This window comes from Thalassophryne amazonica, chromosome 1, assembly GCF_902500255.1.
Source record: "Thalassophryne amazonica chromosome 1, fThaAma1.1, whole genome shotgun sequence".
NCBI lineage: Eukaryota > Metazoa > Chordata > Actinopteri > Batrachoidiformes > Batrachoididae > Thalassophryne > Thalassophryne amazonica.
Genome location: NC_047103.1, coordinates 64,450,143 through 64,473,159, shown reverse-complemented (window position 1 = coordinate 64,473,159; position 23,017 = coordinate 64,450,143). Strand labels below are relative to the sequence as shown.

Below are 23,017 nucleotides of genomic sequence, written 5' to 3'. Positions count from 1 at the left end.
ACAGCCATTTTCAGATCTCTTCTGAGATGTTCAATCAGATTCAGGTCTGAGCTCTGGCTGGACCACTCAAAGACATTTATAGAGTTGTCCTGGAAAGGTGTGTGCCTTTCCAAATCACCTGAATTTAGCCCAGGTGGACCCCATTAAGCGTAGAAACATCTCAAGGATGATCAGTGAAACAGGCCACACCTGAGCTCAATTTTGACATGTACATGTGATTTCTTAGGTTTTTTTTTTTTTTTTTTTTTTTAATAAATTTGCAAAAATCCAAACAAACAAAAAAAAACTTTTTCACATTGTCATTATGAGGTATTGTGTGTGGGATTTTGACTGGACAAAATTCATTTAATCCATTTTGAAATAAGGCTGTAACATAAAATGTGGAAAAAGTGAAGTACTGTGAATTTTTCTAGATGCACTGCATCCAGAAAGATTGTAAAGGTTTACACACACTATATATACATATATAATATTATATATACATACATACACATATATATATATATATATATATATATATATATACACACACATACATACACATATAAATTTTTTTCCCAGTTGATAAATGTTTTTTTTTTTTTGCTGTATCTCGTTTGTTTTATTTACCTGCATCTTCCTCGCTGTCACTGTCCTTGTCCTTCTTCCCCTCCTTTGCTTCCTTCTGCAACAGATTAACATCACATCAAACAGCTTTCACTGCTTGTTAATTTCTTTCAAAGTGCACTCAAGTGCTTTTGTCCGCGGCTTATACAAAGACTGAATGAGTGATTGATTTTATTTGTATAAAATGTAAACGTGTAAAATTATACAGTATAAAAATGTATTAAATAAACATGGGTACATAAATATACTGGGTAACACAAAAAAACATAAACACTTGTTTCCATTGTTGCCCAACTGGAAATAAAACAGACATCAACATAACAAACAAACAAATGTGAATCGGTCCAACAAACAAAACACAGTTTGTTTAATAATAAATAAATTGACTATTTACAAGTTGGGACATCTTACAAAATAAAAGTGTTTAACCCTGTTTTTAAATAAGGACTTTGAATCACAGCCTCTGATATGACTAGGTAAACTGTTAAAAAGCTTTGCATCGGTGTACATAAAACTGGAAGCACCAAAAGATTTAACATGGGGAATGACTAGAGACAAGCTGCTGGACCGTGTGTTCATGTTATGTTGGTCAGCTATGAAATTACAAGAAGAAAACAGATAATGATTGGTTATTCAAGCTTTTGATTTATTTCTATTAAATTAGCAGGAGAAATGTAAAATATCTCCTTGCTCCAGCAGAGGGTCTTTGAAACCAGCAACACTGCTTCTGCAAAACTAATACGGCATAAAGTACCAAAATAACGCTGTTTGTGTTGCATAAACCACTTGCAAGTAATCCCTGTTCAACATACAGATATTTCATTAAACACTCAGCAAAAGAGTTAAACAGAATATAACTTCGTGGGGCATAAAAGGAAGAGTTCACAGCTGCATGAGGTTGTTATCTACAGGTTACACCAGGATAATTTCATTCACGAATTTTAAACTCAAAATAAAGTCTAAAGAGGCTGCCAAAAAAAAAAAAAAGCATTCAACAACATAAAGAACTTAATTTTCACCAAATTGACAGTGAGAAGGAAAACCACAATCATTTCCCCACATCATCAAAGTTGCTGGTCCTGATTGAAACCTCACCGAGTGTGAAACGTACCTCCTCTTTCTTCTTACGTTTGGCCCTCTTTAGCTAGGTCTGGCATTGGGATGTCAAGTGGTGCTTTCAAGGATGCCAAGTCACAACTGAAAGATGTCTGACAGTAATCGCAAGTCATTAGAGTCAGTGTGATATGTGAAAGTGCCAAATATTTTAACTCCTATAGTCCCTGAAAATTCCCTGGAGGTCCCAGAACATCTGACTATAGTACCAGAAACATGTTGGTTACCTTCAAAAGCACCTCTAGATCATCAATCTTCTGAGGGAAGATTTTTGAAACCAGCACTTCAGCCTATAATTAAGAAAAAAGTTATTGAAATCAGCCTGAAATACATTCAAGGTACCCGCAAGTCACAAATCTGGGTTTCTAAACTCCAGGGCCGTCAATTTTCATTATATACTCAAACATACACTCAGTGGCCACTTAATTAGGTACAACTGTTGAACTGCTCATTTCAGCAAATATCTGATCTGCGAATCACATGGCAGAAAATCAAAGCATTTGATCATGTAGACATGGTCAAAAAGATCTGCTGAAGTTCAGATTGAGATTGATCAAAATGGGGAAGGACAGACGATTTAAGTGACTTTGAATGTGGCGTGGTTGTTGCCACCAGACAAGCTGGTTTAAGTCAGAAACTACTGATCTACAGGGATTTTGACAAACAATCTGTAGGGTCTATAATAGAGAATTACTGAAAAACAAAATGCATCCAATGATTGACAGCAATGCCTTGTTGATGTTCACAAAAGAATCACCAGACTGGTTTGAGGTGACAGAAAAACAACAGTAACTCATAAAATTAATTGTTACTTCCAAAGTATGCAAAAGAACATCTCTGAACAAACAAAGTCAAACACTGAAGCAGCCATCAGGTGATATTCCTGTCAGCTAAGAACAGGAAGCTGAGATTACAGTGGGCACGACTTCACCAAAATTGGACAATGGAAGATTTGAAAAACACTGAGTTATCATATGTGTCTCGATTTCAGATGCGACACACAGGTGGCCAAAATTTGGACAAAGCATGGACCATCCTGCCTAATAATATGTCTTGATACGAATGAGCAAAGCTCTTCAGCATCTCACCATGTCATTTCGGTCCCTCAGACTTTTTCTGTGTAAATGTTTCTGGGGAGTATTAGCATGGCTAAACACCTTCAGCTTCTGAGGGGCGAAGCTGAAGGTGTTCACCCCCAGGACCCCCCTAATTACAGCCATCTTAAGTCCCTGTTACTTTAAGACATTTTTTTCTTATTTGCATCAAGTCTTTCAGAAAGCGCTGTAACTAGGTTTAAGGATATGATTCCTTCTTTATGTTCTCTAATGCCATATAACAACACAGTGCAGAATAGCTACCTAAACTCTGTAAGGGAGATAGAGTATCTCGTCAATAGTTTACATCCTCATTGAAGACAGCTTGGATGCTGTAGCTCCTCTGAAAAAGAGAGCTTTAAATCAGAAGTGTCTGACTCCATGGTATACCTCTCAAACTCGTAGCTTAAAGCAGATAACCCGTAAGTTGGAGAGAAATGGCGTCTCACTAATTTAGAGATCTTCACTTAGCCTGGAAAAAGAGTCTGTTGCTCTATAAAAAGCCCTCCGTAAAGCTAGGACATCTTTCTACTCATCACTAATTGAAGAAAATAAGAACAACCCCAGGTTTCTTTTCAGCACTGTAGCCAGGCTGACAAAGAGTCAGAGCTCTATTGAGCTGAGTATTCCATTAACTTTACTAGTAATGAGTTCATGACTTTCTTTGCTAACAAAATTTTAACTATTAGAGAAAAAATTACTCATAACCATCCCAAAGACGTATCGTTATCTTTGGCTGCTTTCCAGTGATGCCGGTATTTGGTTAGACTCTTTCTCTCCGATTGTTCTGAGTTATTTTCATTAGTTACTTCATCCAAACCCATCAACATGTTTATTAGACCCCATTCCTACCAGGCTGCTCAAGGAAGCCCTACCATTATTAATGCTTCGATCTTAAATATGATCAATCTATCTTTGTTAGTTGGCTATGTACCACAGGCTTTTAAGGTGGCAGTAATTAAACCATTACTTAAAAAGCCATCACTTGACCCAGCTATCTTAGCTAATTATAGGCCAATCTCCAACCTTCCTTTTCTCTCAAAAATTCTTGAAAGGGTAGTTGTAAAACAGCTAACTGATCATCTGCAGAGGAATGGTCTATTTGAAGAGTTTCAGTCAGGTTTTAGAATTCATCATAGTACAGAAACAGCATTAGTGAAGGTTACAAATGATCTTCTTATGGCCTCGGACAGTGGACTCATCTCTGTGCTTGTTCTGTTAGACCTCAGTGCTGCTTTTGATACTGTTGACCATAAAATTTATTACAGAGATTAGAGCATGCCATAGGTATTAAAGGCACTGCGCTGCGGTGGTTTGAATCATATTTGTCTAATAGATTACAATTTGTTCATGTAATGGGGAATCTTCTTCACAGACTAAAGTTAATTATGGAGTTCCACAAGGTTCTGTGCTAGGACCAATTTTATTCACTTTATATATGCTTCCCTTAGGCAGTATTATTACGGTATTGCTTAATTTTCATTGTTACGCAGATGATACCCAGCTTTATCTATCCATGAAGCCAGACGACACACACCAATTAGCTAAACTGCAGGATTGTCTTACAGACATAAAGACATGGATGACCTCTAATTTCCTGCTTTTAAACTCAGATAAAACTGAAGTTATTGTACTTGGCCCCACAAATCTTAGAACATGGTGTCTAACCAGATCCTTACTCTGGATGGCATTACCCTGACCTCTATATAACTGGTGAGAAATCTTGGAGTCATTTTTGATCAGGATATGTCAGTCAAAGCGCATATTAAACAAATATGTAGACTGCTTTTTTGCATTTACGCAATATCTCTAAAATCAGAAAGGTCTTGTCTCAGAGTGATGCTGAAAAACTAATTCATGCATTTATTTCCTCTAGCTGGACTATTGGTAAGTCATTATTATCAGGTTGTCCTAAAATTCCCTAAAAAGCCTTCAGTTAATTCAATGCTGCAGCTAGAGTGCTGACGGGGACTAGAAGGAGAGAGCATATCTCACCCATATTGGCCTCTCTTCATTGGCTTCCTGTTAATTCTAGAATAGAATTAAAATTCTTCTTCTTACTTATAGGTTTTGAATAATCAGGTCCCATCTTATCTTAGGGACCTCGTAGTACCATATCACCCCAATAGAGCGCTTCGCTCTCAGACTGCAGCTTACTTGTAGTTCCTAGGGTTGTAGAGTAGAATGGGAGGCAGAGCCTTCAGCTTCAGGCTCCTCTCCTGTGGAACCAGCTCCCAATTCAGATCAGGGAGACAGACACCCTCTCTACTTTTAAGATTAGGCTTAAAACTTTCCTTTTGCTAAAGCTTATAGTTAGGGCTGGATCAGGTGACCCTGAACCATCCCTTAGTTATGCTGCTATAGACGTAGACTGCTGGGGGGTTCCCATGATGCACTGTTTCTTTCTCTTTTGCTCTGTATGCACCACTCTGCATTTAATCATTAGTGATCGATCTCTGCTCCCCTCCACAGCACGTCTTTTTCCTGGTCTCTCCCTCAGCCCCAACCAGTCCCAGCAGAAGACTGCCCCTCCCTGAGCCTGGTTCTGCTGGAGGTTTCTTCCTGTTAAAAGGGAGTTTTTCCTTCCCACTGTAGCCAAGTGCTTGCTCACAGGGGGTCGTTTTGACCGTTGGGGTTTTACATCATTATTGTATGGCCTGCCTTACAATATAAAGCGCCTTGGGGCAACTGTTTGTTGTGATTTGGCGCTATATAAAAAAAAAATTGATTGATTGATTGATCTCACATGCCTGGGAAGTCCCCAGAACCCCCAACTATGGCCCTCTTAACCCCCCCCTCCTCCCACTTTAAGCATTTTTTTTTTTTTGCATCTCACATGCCTAGAATGTCCTCACCATCGCATTTAAGGGCCTGTCAAAGTGGCGTATTTGTAGAGCTGCTCATTGCAGCGTTGTGTTTCATTTAAATACGCCAGAAATACACGCGTATTCAGCCTTTAACAGTGTTCGTCATACTTGCAGCTGCATGTGTTCGCATTTAAATGTGTGCACACAGTTGCGTGTGCCATGCTGCACCAGTTTCAGTGCTATTTTCTGCCTCTGTGGAAGTGTGCTCTGTTCTCTACTGCATGGTGTGGTGCGGCTCAAAAACAGAGTCATTTAACATTATTATTATTATGGTTTTTTTTTATGCAGTAAGTGCGCGTTTATTTTAGAGTCACAGCTCTTTTCAGCTTTGATCAGACTGATCGATCAGGGTGTTTGATGAGCACACCGACATGCAGCGAGTGCGCGTTTATTTTAAAGAGTCACAGCTCTGATTAGACACACATACACATACAGAGAGAGAGAGAGCTTAGATTTTATTTTAAGGTGACTCCTCAAAATAAAACCGCGCTCTCTCTCTCTCTCTCTCTCACTCTCTCTCTCTCTCTGAGAGAGAGGGAGTACTGATGAGGCGTTTAGCGGGCTGACATCATTAAATAGGTAGCTGGCGCAGTTTTGTAGACAGCAAGGCTTTAGCTTTATTGATAACTGGCCTTCGTTCTGGGGCCACCGTGGCTTGCTGATGCCGGACGGCCTCCACCCTACTGGGGAAGGCGCGGCCATCTTGTCTGCGAACATAGATAGAGCTCTACAGGGAGGATAACATTAGGAATCTACAGCAGGCCACAGAGCAGGTGATTAGAGACCCTGCAAGGCTTATGACAAATGTGGGTGTGGAATCCATTAGCTTAGTGGGAAATTTAGTGCAGAAAATCCACTATGTTGATAGTGCAGTTTATTTGCCAGGAAGGGAATTCAACAAGTTGAGACTGTGGCCTGCTTCCGTAGTCGTGTCCATAAAAATCATAGAGGGATATGCTTTCCAAACTTAATACCCATTACTATATGGATGATGTTGAAATTGAGGATGGCCCAGTGGTTGTTCCAGCAATAGCAAAGATTTCGCGTCTGCTACCTACAACACACGTGGAATATCTTAAACCCAAACCTACTTCTAGGCATCTTATATATGCTACTCTGGAACCACCCCTAAACCCAAACAGTTCAACTGTCACCCCACTGAGGTCCTTAGACTGGGTCTCATTAACATAAGATCACTGTCCTCAAAATCATTGTTGATCAATGATCTAATTATTGATCATCACTTAGATATGATTGGGCTATGTGAAACCTGGCTTAAACCTACAGCTGTCCTCCCCTTAAATGAGGCCTGCCCACCAGCATATACATTTAGTCACGTCCCTCGTGATGCGAAGCAAGGCGGGGGTGTTGCTCTTATTTATAAATCTAGGTTAGCTTAGTAGCTGTTGGGGGTTACAAATATCACTCATTTGAGCATCTGATTCTCCGCTCTGCTCAGGATATTACACATTGCCAAGGTCAGAAGAATAGTCATATTACTTTATCACTGTATATAGGCCTCCTGGCCCATATTCTGAATTCTTAGATGAATTGGTGCGTTCATCTCTAACTTGTCAACTAGTGTAGATACATTCTGATCATTGGTGACTTTAACATTCATATAAATAAGCCTTCTGAAATTGTGGATGCATTAGGATTTCAGCAATGCATTCGGGATTCGACACACATAGTGGAAATACCTGGATCTGGTTCTCCGCATGTAGTATTGCTGTCACGAATATTGACATCATGCCTCTTACATCAGTGGTGTCTGATCACTCACTTATTAAGTTTACAGTTTCGCTGCCGTGTTTAATGGAACAACAACCTTATATATCTTTACGGCGATGCATCAACTCCCCAACTAAGACTGAACTCGAAGCTAGAATGCCTGATGTCTTAGCTTCACATACCCAGTCAGTAGACAGACTTGTGGATAGTTTAAACTCAGTGCTCAAAACTACACTCGACATGACTGCACCACCTGTGTTAAAACCACGCTCTCCCAAATCACAGCTTGGTGCAATGATTATCTGCGTGACCTCAAGCATAAACCAAGAGGTCTAGAACAGAAATGGCGTCGTTCAAAATTAGAAATATTTCACCTTGCGTGGCGTGATGCTATCTTAGACTATAGGCATGCATTATTGGCAACAAAGTGGATTTACTACTCTGAGTTGATCAGCAAAAACAAGCATAACTCAAAGTTCTTGTTCGACATGGTGGCAACACTTTTGCATGGACAACCACCTGTAGTTCGCTCTCCTTTTACAGCACAAGATTTCCTGGATTACTTTGGGAAGAAAATAGAAGACATCAGGTTAAACATATCCCGGCATGCCTTAATCCAGCCACTACACCCTGCTATTGATGTGGGCACCACTACTGAGGTATTACCTAGATTTACAGAATTTAACAGTATCTCACTAGGCATGCTGACAAAACTCGTAATGTCAACAAAAAGCACAACCTGTTTCTGATCCTATACCAACAAAACTGTTTAAGGACCTGTGGCCCACTCTTGGGCCGACTGTGCTGGAAATTATTAATCTTTCTTTAACTTCTGGATCTGTTCCTAAATGTTTCAAATCTGCAGTGATTAAACCATTACTTAAGAAACCTAATCTTGACCCTAGTGTATTGACAAACTATTAGCCGATATCAAATCTATCATTTTTCTCTAAAATTCTGGAAAAAGTGGTGTCACGGCAGCTCGTAGACTATCTTACTGAGAATAATCTCTTTGAGCCACTGCAGTTTGCTTTTAGAAAATATCATTCCACAGAGACGGCTCTCACTAAAGTGGTGAATGATCTTCTGCTTACAATGGATTCGGACACCACTACGGTTCTGTTGCTGTTAGATCTCAGTGCTGCATTTGATACAGTGGATCATCATATTCTACTTGATAGGCTGGAAAATCATTTTGGGATTACTGGGCGTGCCCTTGCAAGGCTGACGTCATACTTGACCAGCCGTTCTGTGTTTTGTACAGTAACACTACCTTTAACCTTAGTGACATGAAAACTGGGGTTCCACAGGGGTCTGTCTTAGGCCCCCTGCTTTTCTCCCTTTATATAGCACCTCTTGGGCACATATTGCAGCATTTTGGGATTACCTTTCACTGCTATGCAGATGATACTCAGTTATACATGCCGATAACTGCTGGTAATCTCATTCACATAAAATCCTTAGAAGATTGCCTTGCAGCAGTGAGAAGTTGGATATCTAGAAACATCCTACTTTTAAACTCTGATAAGACTGAAATGATGGTTCTTGGTCCAATGAGACATCAGCATCAATTTGACCAGTTAATGCTCAGCCTCGGCTCGTGTGTCATACATCACAATGACAAAGTGAGGAACCTTGGGGTAATTTTTGATCCTTCGTTGTCCTTTGGCCTCCACATTAGAAATATTACTAGGACTGCTTTCTTCCACCTGCGAAATATAGCGAAGATTCGTCCCATCCTGTCTATGGCTGATGCTGAGACCCTGATCCATGCATTTATCTCTTCTAGATTGGACTACTGCAATGTTCTATTTTCTGGTTTACCGCAGTCTAGCATTAGGGGTCTCCAATTGGTTCAAAATGCTGCAGACTTTTGACACAAAGCAGAAAGTTCGACCACATTACACCCATTTTGGCATCCCTTCACTGGCTTCCTGTCCCAGTGAGATCAGATTTTAAGGTTCTGCTACTAACCAATAAAATTATTCATGGACTGGCACCCTCCTACCTAGCTGACCTAATTAAACCTTATGTACCGGCCCGGTCTTTACGTTCTCAGGGTGCAGGACTACTTTGTGTCCCTAAGATGAATGAGAAGTCTGCGGGTCACAGAGCTTTCTCTTATCGTGCCCCTGTTCTGTGGAATGATCTCCCTGCGTCAATAAAACAGTCAGATTCTGTGGAGACTTTCAAGTCCAGACTTAAGACACACTTATTTTCCCTTTCATATGGCTAGCATACTGGTACAGTTTTGTTTTACGCGTTTTACTCTTAATTCATTTTTATTAGTAACTGGAGCGGGCCGCGGCCTCAACTTTACCTAAATTCTGGGTCTTTTAGTGAAGTTTAGGGCTAGTGGCCGGCGATCACCTTAGTATTTCTCTGTTTTTCTTGTTGTTTAATGCTGACAAATTATACAGTATTTCTTGTCTTTCTGATGCCTGATTTTGTTTTTTCTCTCTGTTTAAGGTGCAGCTCCATCCAGAGATGGGAGTTGTGTTCGTGTTGGCGATCCTCCTGTCCTGTGCGCCAATAGCATTTCTTGTATATTCGTCCGTGAATTGTTCTGTGAATTGTTCTGTAATTTATGTTTTGTAGCATGGCCCAAGCAGAGGGTCACCCCTTTGAGTCTGGTCTGCTTGAGGTTTCTTCCTCAGAGGGAGTTTTTCCTTACCACTGTTACTCTGGGGGTTGGTAAGGTTAGACCTTACCTGTGTGAAGCACTTTGAGGCATCCCTGTTGTGATTTGTCGCTATATAAATGAAAATAAATTGAAATTGAATTGAAAATGGTCACATAGCACTACTATTATTCTGAACACTACTGTAAAAGCAAGCAAGAGATAAACACTTCTAAAACTGAAAATGCTGTTTTTGGAAGCTTTTAACAGCTCTGAACTGATTTACAAAGCAATTCGTGGATGTTAGCATGCATGATTGATTGATAGAGGGGCTTTATTGAACACGTACAAAATTAAAGACAATAGGATCTTAATAATTAATTAAACAACTGAAAATTATAAAGAACACAATGCTCATACGGCCGAGGGTATTTTAGCATTTCATTATATTTCTTGTTTATATTTGCTGCCAAATAACGGCAATGTTTAGATGATAGAATTGGAATTGTCAATGTGGACATTTGGCATCCCATTTTGTCTGTAACAGTATAAAACATCTTATAAAACATCTTATGAAGTCCCATAAAAAGTATTTATTTTCTCTCAAGGAAATTTTTACATGCACAGTCAGAGGATTACAGTACTTCAAAGATGTGTAACTTGAAGTGTCTAACATATTTAACTGCAAACATGAAATAAAAACTCATTTTGCCAAATACCAACTCATTATGTCTTAACAGATCTATCCTGCAATGAGGGAAAAGCCCAGCACAAGTGTTACCACTAGAAACCTCCAGACACAGTTCACATTTTTATACCCAGTGTCCTCTAAAACAACACTACTTGTGGTTATGTGGGTACTTTGGTTCAAGAGTTGTCTAGTTGGACACAGAACTGGGGCATTCATATCATCCATCACCAGAAAGTGTTTGCACCTCAGACCACCAAAATCTCATACAAAGAGTACAACAGTCACACATGCCTTACATAAGCAGGTTCACAATGCACGTAATATGAACATGATGGAGTGTTATGAGTACTGTAGGGAAAAAAGAAAAAATAGAGTTGGAGGAGGGAGGAAAAAAAAAAAACTCCCTCATTCTTAGACATTGATGACAGTATATGTGTAAATCACACGCAGGGGTAGTGGCCAAGTGGTTAGTGCACTTCGTTTCAGTCCAGAAGGCTCCCATGCAGTGATGCCGGTTACTCTAATCTGACCGCTTTTTTTAGTAACGAGTAATCTAACGCGTTAATCTTTCCAAATCAGTAATCAGATTAAAGTTACTTCTCCATGTCACTGTGCGTTACTATTATTTTTCATTGTGGGTCGATAGCAGCATTAAACTTGGTCCGTGGGCAGGAGGTCGGGGTTCGACTGAACTGCCCACTTTCAGCGAGCTGTGACCTTTTCATCCGCGTTTTTTTGCAGCTGCTCGGCTCGTCCTCACTTCTTAAAGCGCGGTGATCAGCACACCTGCACTGAGCTTTGCAAAGTCATTTTTATGCTTTATTTTTCTCCTTTATTTAGAATTCTGAGCTGAGCCGCTCCGTATCGTCTCGTTAAAAACAGCTGATCCTCCGCGACGCCTCAACAACTAACACTATTTTCCACTCAAATGCACCTAAACTCTCTTTCTGAGGACCACATGATGTGAAAACGCAATAAAACTTTCTTACCTGTAAATCTGGTCATGTTTTCTGTATTAATAAATGTTATCCATTCTTTGTGCTCAAACGCCAAAGCAGGGGCGAATCCAGATGGAATGGGGGCGTGGGGCAAGGATGTGCCCCCCTCCCCCACAACACCCACAATGTACATTTTCCAGCTGATTAGTTCACTCAGGTGTCTCTTACCTCGAGTGGCCGAGCACACCCAAATGAAATAATCACCTTGTGGCAGCGCAGGGAGAGATGGAAAATGTGCAGGTTAGGGTGTCCTTGACTGCGTTAAAGCACCAAAAATCCTTTCACTTGTGTCTACTTCCTCATACACCACAGCACTATGCTTCTGCTTCAGACCAGTTTTAAGCGAAGGACAGGTACCACTGTCATTGGTTGGTGTCATGTTTGGATGACACATTCAGATTAAAACCTGCATTGATGGCATGGCATTTTTTTTTTTTAACAGCAGCATGCAACAGCATTCAAAAGGGAAATATTTTCAACGTTTACTTGTCTGCTGCAGCAATACACAAAACGGATGCATTATTTTTGGCAGCAGTGTGCAACAACACGGCATTAAAGCGAAAAGTCCGAAAATCTAGCGGAGTTTGTCAAGGTACAGTGATGAAAATAAGTATTTGAACACCCTGCGATTTTGCAAGTTCTCCCACTTAGAAATCATGGAGGGGTCTGAAATTTTCATCTTAGGTGCACGTCCACTGTGAGAGACATAATCTTAAAAAAAAAAATAAAAAATCCGGAAATCACAATGTATGATTTTTTAATAATTTATTTGTATGTTACTGCTGCAAATAAGTATTTGAACATTGGTGAAAATCAATGTTAATATTTGGTACAGTAGCCTTTGTTTGCAATTACAGAGGTCAAACATTTCCTGTAGTTTTTCACCAGGTTTGTACACACTGCAGCAGGGATTTTTTTCCACTCCTCCATACAGATCTTCTCCAAATCTTTCAGGTTTGGAGTTTCAGCTCCCACCAAAGATTTTCTATTGAGTTCAGGTCTGGAGACTGGCCAGGCCACTCCAGGACCTTGAAATGCTTCTTACGGAGCCCCTCCTTAGTTGCACTGGCTGTGTGTTTGGGGTCATTGTCATGCTGGAAGACCCAGCCATGACCCATCTTCAATGCTCTTACTGAGGGAAGGAGGTTGTTTGCCAAAATCTCGCAATACATGACCCCATCCATCCTCCCTTCAATACGATGCAGTCGTCCTGTACCCTTTGCAGAAGAGCACCCCTAGAGTATGATGTTTCCACCCCCATGCTTCATGGTTGGGATGGTTTTCTTGGGATTGTTCTCATCCTCTAAACATGGTAAGTGGAGTTGATTTCAAAAAGCTCTATTCTGGTCTCATCTGACCACATGACCTTCTCCCATCCCTCCTCTGGATCATCCAGATGGACACTGGTGAACTTCAAACGGGCCTGGACATGTGCTGGCTTGAGCAGGGGGACCTTGCTGCCCTACAGGATTTTAAACTATGACAGCATCATGTGTTACTAATGTAATCTTTGTGACTGTGGTCCCAGCTCTCTTCAGGTCATTGACCATGTCCTCCTGTGTAGTTCTGAGCTTTCTCAGAATCATCCTTACCCCACAAAGTGAGATCTTGCACGGAATCCCAGACCGAGGGAGATTGACAGTCATCTTGTGTTTCTTCCACTTTCTAATAAATAATTATAACAGTTGTTGTCTTCTAACAAGCTGCTTGCCTGTTGTCCTGTAGTCCATCCCCGCCTTGTGCAGGTCTACAGTTTTGTCCCTGGTGTCCTTCGACAGCTCTTTGGTCTTGGCTATGGTGGACAGGTTGGAGTGTGATGGATTGTGTGAACAGGTGTCTTTTATACAGGTAACAAGTTCAAACAGGTGTAATTAATACAGGTAAAGAGTTCAGAATAAGAGGGCTTCTTAAAGAAAAATTAACAGGTCTGCGAGAGCCAAAATTCTTGCTGATTGGTAGGTGTTCAAATACTTATTTGCAGCAGTAACATACAAATAAATTATAAAAAAAATAAAAAAAAAATATCACACATTGTGATTTCCGATTTTTTTTTTAGATAATGTCTCTCACAGTGGACATGCACCTAAGATGAAAATTTCAGACCCCTCCATGATTTCTAAGTGGGAGAGCTTGCAAAATCGCAGGGTGTTCAAATACTTATTTTCCCTCACTGTACCATAAGATGGTGCAGGCCCAGATCCAGACCGGTTTGGACCAATGCAGTTGCATCGGTCAAATTTTTTTACTCATCGTTCGTCATTGGTATAAAAAAAAAAAAAAAATCTTGAATAATCCCGAATAGTGCCGAACGTGTCCCCGTGGTGAACACAGCTTTGGTTTTCATGTCAACCTATAGTCCGTAAATTATACGTATTTTTCCGAGTTTCAGAGTCATACGGACGTACAAATAAAGTTGGCTATTCAGGGTTTGGTCTGCAGAGGGTCTGTAATCAACAGTTTCTGCAGCGCGACTCCACTCTGACGCCGTGAACCATTGAAGCAATGCTTCGATTCAATGACTCATGGCTCTTTGATTCGCTGCTCTTCAGAAGGGGTAAGTCCGCTTCTTAATCCCTCGCAAAGCCATTAAAATATCATGAGTCACTTTTGTGTGTATTAAAGTCACTAACTGGGACTCTTGTCTTGTTGCCGTCAAGAAACGAGAATCTCCTCCATCCGGTCGGAATAACTTCAAAATGAATTGCCGCTTTAAATAAAATGACACCACTTTCCAAACGTTGTAATACAGACAAGAAACTACAATCGACAAACGTTTTTTCCTCCCAAAATGAAACATGCTGTATTTCTTTATAAATTCCTGAAGTGAAGCACAGCAGCAGTAAGAATCAGCTCAGATATATGGAAAGACATTCATGCCAATAATGTCTGAAAGGAAATGCTTTTGACAAAAACTACAGATTTTGTTTATTCCTATTTATGTCCAGAGATCAAGGATCCACCATGTAGAGTTTATTATGTACAAAGTTGAAGGATCCAGTGACAATTTTATATTTACTTTAAGACTCAATAAAATGTTCAATTTCAATTCAATCGGCTTATAAAGTGCCAAATCACAACAAAATCTAAATATACTAAAACAAGTACATCACAATTGTACACATATCACAGTTGTGATATGTGTACAATTGTGATGTACTTGTTTTAGTATATTTAGTCATGGACATGATGAATATTGTTACCTGCTGGACTGTTTCTAATTTTAATTGGTATCAATGAAAAATGTCTTCTGTGAACTGTCTGTATCTCAATATTATTAAGAATATATACAACCATATTTTTATTGATTTTATCAACTGAAAAAAAAAAAATCATATATAGATTCAGGTAAAATTGAAAGGTTTTGGCAATAAATTTGATCCTGTTTACAGTAAATCTTTGTTATACTGCTTTTTTTTTAGGCCATCATATTTATACAAATAAGTGTTCACTATGGTCCATGAAATATAATAAATATATTAAAAGAAGTGTGACAGTGTATGTTGCACACGAATAAAAGAATGAAGATTATTGAATAACAAGAAGCGTACAATTTTTATTTTATCATTGGGCAAAAATGCATCTGTCAGATTTTCACTCTGGATCCAGTCCTGTGGTGGTCACCAGAGAAGGAGGAAAGATGAGTATTGCTTCTTGATTTCACATGATTTGTTTCTTTAAAATTGTTTAGATACATCAAAAGCACAAGGACTGGAATACTAGTGTCACTGACTGAACAGTCCCCTCTAAAAATTGGTCCACCCTGCCTTCACTGCACATGCGTCATTTGGGACCACAGCAGCATGTCTGAAACTGACTCTCTACACCTAAAGCAATTAAAGGGAATAATGTGATTACTAATCATCATATGACAAAGTAAAACTTCTTATATCATTCTAAAATCAGTTTTAAGCAGAAACAAGCCTGTTTTAAGCAGAAACCAGGCAATAATCACCTCATTTTGCTACTGATGCTCCAAAATGACCAAGCACAGCAGCACGTCCGAGTGCTGCTGTGGAGCTCTGATCGCTTCCCCTGTCTTTTATGATGAAATAAAGCTGAATTTATGTGAAAAACCTCGCTGGAGAGGTGTTCTGGGCACGTCCCATTGGGAGGAGGCCCCAGGGAAGACCCAGGACACGCTGGAGGGACTACGTCTCTCGGCTGGGTTGGGAACACCTTGGGGTTCCCCCGGACGAGCTGGGGGAGGTGTGTGTGGATTGGGAGGTCTAGGCGGCTTTGCTTGAGCTGCTACCCCCACGACCCGACTCCGGATAAAGCGGAAGAAAATGGATGGATGGATGATTGTTGTACAAAAGCTTCAGATATCTGTCACCGAGATAGATGATGACTGGAGTGCAGTTTTAAGCAGAAATGAGGTGATAATCGGTGAATCGCTGGTGGTGCTCAGAAATGATGCAGCGGAGCTCCAAAATGATGCATGCGCAGTGAAGGCAGGGCGGCCCGATTCTTAGGGGGGACCGTTCTGTTGACGATACTGGTATGCATAAAGCACGTCTTATACCGGTGTTCTGATAATACCATGAACCGGTATGGACCCCTAGTATGCAAATTAACCTACAAGTGCAGACAGATAATTAAGTCAGTGTGCTGGGCTCAAGGCATGACCACACATATGAATATTCATGTACTCAAAACCTTTTCAGGTATTTAATGAACTTTTTTCATCAAAATCAATACCAGACAACCATATATGTACAAGATTAATTTTATGTGCTGGAAAATAGCACTGGAGAGTACCTTTAATGACACAGGTGGTAGTTTTTGAAACGACTTACCTCTTTGTTGAGCTTCTGGCAGAAGTCATCAACCTGCAATGTTACATCATTGATGTCAGACGGTTTTTTTAACCACAGAACTGAACAATCACTTAACATGTGACCACCCCCGTCTGTTCAGTTATTCATGACGTTATCCACATTCACAGCAGATTTGAAAGATGAAATGAGGCTAAAATGACCACTTTAACCGGAGCAGCAGACCGTCGAACTCACCTGTTTCTTCGACTCGACTCCAATATCCAGAGAAGTCATTTCGTCTCTGTCGACACAAACCAATAAGTTTAGCTCACAAAAATATAATTTAACTTCAGCTAAACATAGAACACAAAACCTTTTGAGAATAGGGTGCAGGAGACAGTAAAGCACTCACGTTACTCAGCATAAAAAATGAAAATGAAAGTAAAGCGTATTGTTTATCAGACAGTTCCGTACTTTCCCCACGCACCCCCGATGCATTATGGGAAATGTAGTTCTCATTATCAGGAGCTACGAAACCTCAAAACATAAGCACACTGTTGTCCATCCTCAAAATATGACGAAGTTAAGGGTTAAAACATACTTTAACGCTATATGACTAAACTTTACTCGGAAATTATTTCTGATTTTACATTTTTATTTTTGCCAAGATTCTCTCCGGTCTCTACTGTGGTTAATAACTCGAAACTGATCTTTTAAAATTCTTTGCACGAGTGCGCATGCACATTGGGATCTGCTTTGCCACCGTCGATATGTATTTAATCCACTAGTAGAGAAGCTTGACCTTACTCAGGTCAAAGGAGTTTCAGTCTTTTGTTCATGGTAATGAGTCATTCACGTCATCAAGCGAGCCATCAGAAAGGCATCCATCCCATCATTAGAGGGCCAGCTGTCCTGTCATTAGGTGTGCTAACTAGAGCACAATAGTTGCTAATTAGAGCTATTGTTTAGTCACTAGCCTATAGCAGTCTGCCTCTCAGTAGGAGGGGTCTGGTTAGGTTTAAAACTCCAGCTTTTGTTGGCTTCTGTTTTATTCTTCTCTACAAGAGTCAGACAGAAGTCAGACTTCCAGAGCAAGAATTTTAGCTGAGGAAGCTTCTGCGATTTGAAGCGAAACGTCCTCGCGTCAAGCAACCCAGTCCAGTCGAAGATTCAAGCTTCTCTACTATGGAAACCACCTGGACAACTGAGAGCCTACACAGAAATATTTAATCCACTAGATGGCAGATGCAGCCAGTGAGATGTTGCCAGCAGCCGCCATCTTGCTTAGCGTTATTATGCATCGTCAGTCATTAGATTAAATAGAAATCGATTATTTGCTGACTTAAACTTGGGTTAAAGTCAGCTGGGTGCAACACCCAGCTGACAAAAGAATATCAGCTGATAAAGGTTAAATAAATAAAAAATCAAAATTAATAAATTGTGAAACTTCACTTCATAAGTGTGTTTTTATGTAATATTAATGATGTGGGGAAATTTGTGTCGGTCTGTATTCTGTAAAGTAGTAACTTCAGTTTTACTGCCTGAATGCTTTGTCATGATCTCACCATTCGTTTAGTGATTCAATTAGAAGTTTTACAAGTCTCAATTTATCCCTTTTTAATAAGCCTCTGGTTTTTGTTCATATCAGGTTTTCCATCCCGAGATATTCTGTGCAAATTCATAGAATGGAAATGCTTTTCCCCCAGTCACATTTGACATTCTACTAATATAAGAATATACACTATACAGTGGTCCCTCGCTATAACGTGGTTCACCTGTCGCGGCCTCGCAGTTTCGCGGCTTTTTTAGTGCAATTTTGCATGCTTTTTTTTTTTTAACAGCACTTTGTGTTCTGCGTCCTTATCAGGCGGGCCGGTCACGGCACCGGTCGGCATCACAGCGATTGCTCTCACTGCCTCCGATGCGCTTACTGAGTTTGTGGGCTTGATAAACGCAGCAGCGGGCCACTCACACCGCCCTCCTGTCTGCTGTGCGGAGCTGCACCAAATCTGGCAACAGGTCCAGAGACTACGCTCGCTGTTTTGATGCGGATGTTGACCGCAGCCGCAGAGCTCCGTGGTCACCGAGAGAGGACTTGGATTCATTGCGGGTCCCGCATCCGTACCTCCGGAGGGAGGCAGTGAGCGAAGGGAGAGTTCTGCGTGTGTCTGTTTATAATCTTCTCGCCCAGAAGAAAAAAGAGAGTGTTTACACAGGAGAGAAAACTGAGAAAATGTTAATCCTGTTTGAGAAAAGTGTATAAAGTGTGTAGTGAGGGGTTTTACAACCTTAAAACATCTATAATAAATGCAAAAAATAGAGCTGACTACTTCGCGGATTTCGCTTATCGCAGGTTATTTTTAGAACGTAACTCCCACGATAAACGAGGGACCACTGTACACTAAATCTAGTTTACTGTTAAACGGTAGAGTCTCTGACCCTTTCTCGTGCAATATTGGAGTGAGACAAGGTGAAAATTTATCCCCAATTCTCTTTGCAATATACCTCAACAATTTTGAGTTTTTTGTAAGTAGACACTAAAGGCCTAGTTGCTATTTCTCATCTTCTTTGTCTTTCAGCTGTTCCTGTTAGGGGTCGCCACAGCAGCTCAATCGTTTCCATCTCACCCTGTCCTCTGTATCTTCCTCTGTCACACCAACCACCTGCATGTCCTCCCTCAGCACATCCATAAACCTCCTCTTTGGCCTCCCTCTTCTCGTCCTGCCTGGTGGCTCCATCCTCAGCATCCTTCTCCCTATATACCCTGGGTCCCTCCTCTGCACATGTCCAAACCATCTCAATCTCACCTCTCTGACTTTGTCTCCAAACCGTCCCACCTGAGCTGTCCCTCTGATATGTTCATTCCTAATCTTGTCCATTCTTGTCACTCCCAAAGAGAATCTCAACATCTTCAGCTCTGCCACCTCCAGCTCTGTCTCCTGTCTTTTTGTTAGTGCCACCATCTCTAAGCTGTACAACATAGCTGGTCTCACTACTGTCTTGTAAACTTTCCCGTTCACTCTTGCTGATATTCTTCGGTCACAAATCACTCCTGCCACCTTTCTCCACCCACTCCACCCTGCCTGCACTCTCTTCTTCACCTCTCGACCACACTCTCCATTACTTTGAACAGATGACCCCAAATATTTAAAATCATCTACTTTTGCCACTTCTACTCCTTGTAACTGCACAATTCCACTGGGCTCCCTCCCATTCACACACATGTACTCAGTCTTGCTTCTACTTGACTTTCATTCCCCTTCTCTCCAAAGCATATTTCCACCTCTCCAGACTAGACTCAACTTGCTCTCTACTCTCACTACAGATCACAATGTCATCTGCAAACATCATAGTCCATGGGGACTCCTGTCTGATCTCATCCATCAACCTGTCCATCACCACTGCAAATAAGAAAGGGCTCAGAGCTGATTCTTGGTGTAATCCCACCTCCACCTTGAATGAGTCTGTCATTCCTATTGCACATCTCATCGCTGTCACACAATTGTTGTACATGTCCTGCACTACCCTAACATACTTCTCTGCCACTCCAGACTTCCTCATACAATACCACAGGTCTTCTCTTGGCACCCTATCATAAGCTTTTTCTAAGTCCACAAACACACAATGTAACTCTTTCTGGCCTTCTCTGTACTTCCCCAACAGTATTCTCAGAGCAAACATTGCATCTGTAGTGCTCTTTCTCGGCATGAAACCATATTGTTGCTCACAGATCTTCACCTGTTTTCTAAGCCTAGCTTCTACTTCTCTTTCCTATAACTTCATGCTGTGGCTGATCAACTTTATGCCTCTGTAGTTACTGCAGCTCTGCACATCACCCTTGTTCTTGAAAATAGGAACGAGCACACTTCATCTCGACTCCTCAGGCATCCTCTCACTTTCCAAGATTTTATTAAACAATCTGGTTAGAAACTCTACTGCTGTCTCTCCTAGACATTTCCATGCCTCCACTGGAATGTCATCTGGACCACCTGCCTTTCCACTCTTCATCCTCTTCATAGCAGCCCTCACTTCTTCCTTACTAATCTCTTGTACTTCCTGATTTACTCTCACTACATCATCCAGCCTTTTCTCTCGCTCATTTTCTTTATTCATCACCTCTTCAAAATATTCCCTCCACCTTCTCAGCACACACTCCTCACTTGTCAGCACATTACCATGTGCATCTTTTACCACTCTAACCTGCTGCACATCCTTTCCAGCTCTGTCCCTTTGTCTGGCCAATCGGTACAAGTCCTTTTCTCCTTCCTTACTATTCAGCTTCTTGTACAGCTCACAATATGCCTTTTCCTTCACTTTTGCCACTTTTCTTTTCACCTTACGCCGCATCTCCTTGTACTCCTGTCTACTTTCTTCATCTTTCTGACTATCCCAAAACTTTTTTGCCAACCTCTTCAGTCCACCACCAAGTCTCCTTGTCTTCCTTCCACTGTCCAGATGTCATACCCAGTACTGTCCTAGCTGTCTCCCTCACCACATCTGCAGTACTTTTCCAGTTGTCCAAAATTGCTTCCCCTCCAACCAGTGCTTCTCTCACCTGCTCGCTAAATTTCACACAACAGTCTTCCTCCTTCAGCTTCCACCATCTGATCCTTTCTTGAGCTCTCACTCTCTTCTTCTTCTTCTTCTTTACCTCTAAAGTCATCCTACAAACAACCATCCTATGCTGTCTAACGACACTCTCTCTGCCACCACCTTACAGTCTCTGATTTCTTTTAGCTTGCATCTCCTATAAAGAATGTAGTCCACCTGTGTGCACTTTCCTCCACTCTTATATGTTATCCTGTGCTCCTTCCTTTTCTTAAAGTAGGTATTCACCACAGCCAGTTCGATCCTTTTTGCAAAATCAACTACCATCTGTCCTTCCCCATTCCTATCCTTGATACCATATCTGTTGTGTGGGCCGCTGAAGAGGAGGTACTGCTGGCCCACCACCACAAGATGGCGCCCTGCTTGAAGTGCGGGCTTCAAGCACGAGAGGGAGTCGGAGCGACCGGGAGTGACAGCTGTTACTCATCATCCGTACCAGCTGTCACTCATCCATTACTCAACACCATCACCATAAAGGCCGGACTGCAACTCCACCTCCCCGCCGAGAAATCAGCTACCATTCAGGTAATTTCTCTGCTGACTTACAACATTAAGTAATAATCTGAACTTCTTTGCAGCCGTTTTCCTGTGGTGTGTACTTATCTGCGGTATTGGCGTTTGGTGTGGACTGCGACGGCTTCGCCTCACACCCCAAACCAGATAAGTGGTTAAACAGGAGCTGCACGAGTGTGTGATTGGAGGTGGAGGTGCTCCCTCCTTAAGGAACACAGACTTGTCTGTACTTCGTTGTGCAATTCACAACATTAAATTGTTACTTTTTGGCTTATCCATTGTCCATTCATTAACGCCCCCTGTTGTGGGTCCGTGTCACGACACTCTCCCAACAGGATTTCTCGGCCAGCATCATGGATCCCGAGGGGCGTCAACCATCGTTTGAACAGCCAATGGAAGAGCGAGGTGCACAGGCGCCAGCAGGAGGCGTGTTAGGTGAGCTGAAGCACATCTTAACCGCTTTTACTGCTCGGTTGGACTTAGTTACTGAGCAGAGCATTGTTCTCAATCGGAAGATGGAGGCTCTCACCGCCCTGGTGGAAGCGCATGCTCAGGGCACTGCTGCAGCACCTCCTCCTTCTGACCGAATGCCAGAGACAGACATTCCACTGGTCGTTCAACGAACCCCCCCACCTTCCCCTGAAGCATACATAAGCCCTCCGGAGTTGTACGGAGGCTGTGTGGAGACGTGCGCGGACTTCTTGATGCAGTGCTCGCTCATCTTTTCACAGCGTCCCGTCATGTACACGTTGCTTCGAGGAGAGGCACGCGCCTGGGCTACGGCGCTCTGGGAGCAGAATTCACGGCTCCTAACAATTTACACTGAGTTTGTGAGGGAGTTCCGACAGGTGTTCGACCACCCTCATAGAGGCGAGACCGCTTCAAGCGTGCTGCTGTCGATAAGACAGGGGTGTCGAAGCGCAGCGAAGTATGCAGTCGACTTCCGCATCACGACAGTGCGAGCCGGCTGGAATGCTGTTGCGCTCCGCGCCGCCTTTGTAAACGGACTGTCTCTGGTCCTTAAGGAGCACCTGGTGGCGAAGGACGAGCCGCGGGATTTAGACAGGCTTATCAACCTGGTTATACGGTTAGACAACCGATTAACAGAACACCGACGGGAGCGAGACGAAGGGCGTGGTCAGGCACAAGCCGTCCCTCTTTGTCCCGGGTCCGAAAGGGAGCCGACTTCCCCACGCTCCACAGCCAGGGCTCTCCACGTGACGACAGCTCCCCTTGCTGACGTTGCTATGGCGACGAGCAGGGCCAAAAAGCGATCAGATCAGAGACAAAGGAGGCTGATCCGTGGAGAGTGTTTTCTCTGCAGCTCAACCGAGCACACATAGAGAGAATGCCCCAAACGGTCAAAACAGCAGCACTCGTCCTTAGAGACTGGGCTAAGGGTGGGTCACAATACCCACG

The 23,017-nt window shown here is 41.9% G+C and overlaps 1 long non-coding RNA gene across 2 annotated transcripts; it reads right to left on the bottom strand.

Moving 5' to 3' along the window:
- Positions 1-1,754: 1,754 nt before the first annotated feature.
- On the bottom strand, positions 1,755-16,997 carry LOC117511225. Of its 2 annotated transcripts, none has more exons than XR_004560915.1 (5): positions 16,886-16,997; positions 16,733-16,778; positions 16,517-16,549; positions 1,947-2,009; positions 1,755-1,814 (listed from the first exon to the last, which is right to left on the bottom strand). It is a non-coding gene; the product is annotated as an uncharacterized LOC117511225 (long non-coding RNA). The 2 variants fall into 2 exon arrangements; XR_004560916.1 differs by having other exon boundaries at positions 16,890-16,969.
- Positions 16,998-23,017: the final 6,020 nt, after the last annotated feature.